Raw genomic sequence first — 540 nt, forward strand, 5'->3', positions numbered from 1 at the left:
GCCCCGATGATGGCCAGGGGTGGGCTCATGGAGGCTAGAGAGGGCCAGCCCCCAGCCCCACCTCAGCGGCAGGTCAGGCGGTGGCAGGCAGCCCGGGGGCTCCACGGGGCCCCCTTCTCTCCTCGGCTTCTTCCTCCCCCTCACTGCCCACAGAGGTCCCCGCAGGGCTGCTCCCAGGTGCCTCTGGCATTGGCCTCTCACCTGCTGTCCCCGATGGCCCCCGAGCCAGCCCACCCACCACCAGGGCCACAGAGGGGTCCCAGGAGAAGCAACGCCCCAGGGCCTGAGGTGGGGAAGCTGCAGGGCCTCTACCCGCCCCGCCCACCCTCTGCCCAATCCCCTGCGCTAATCCAAGCCTGGATCCAGCCCAGCTGGCCAGAGGATTTAGGCCAAGGGAACTCCCAGCTGGGGACCAGGAGGGGACCAGGCAGGTGGCAGTGTCAACCAAGGCCCCAGGCCACCAGCCCCCACGCCCCGGCTGAGTAACGACAGGCAGGAGAGACAGGTGGTCTCCCTGGGGACCTGAAGACCACAGCTGTA

Source organism: Eubalaena glacialis, chromosome 3, assembly GCF_028564815.1.
Source record: "Eubalaena glacialis isolate mEubGla1 chromosome 3, mEubGla1.1.hap2.+ XY, whole genome shotgun sequence".
Taxonomy (NCBI): Eukaryota; Metazoa; Chordata; class Mammalia; order Artiodactyla; family Balaenidae; genus Eubalaena; species Eubalaena glacialis.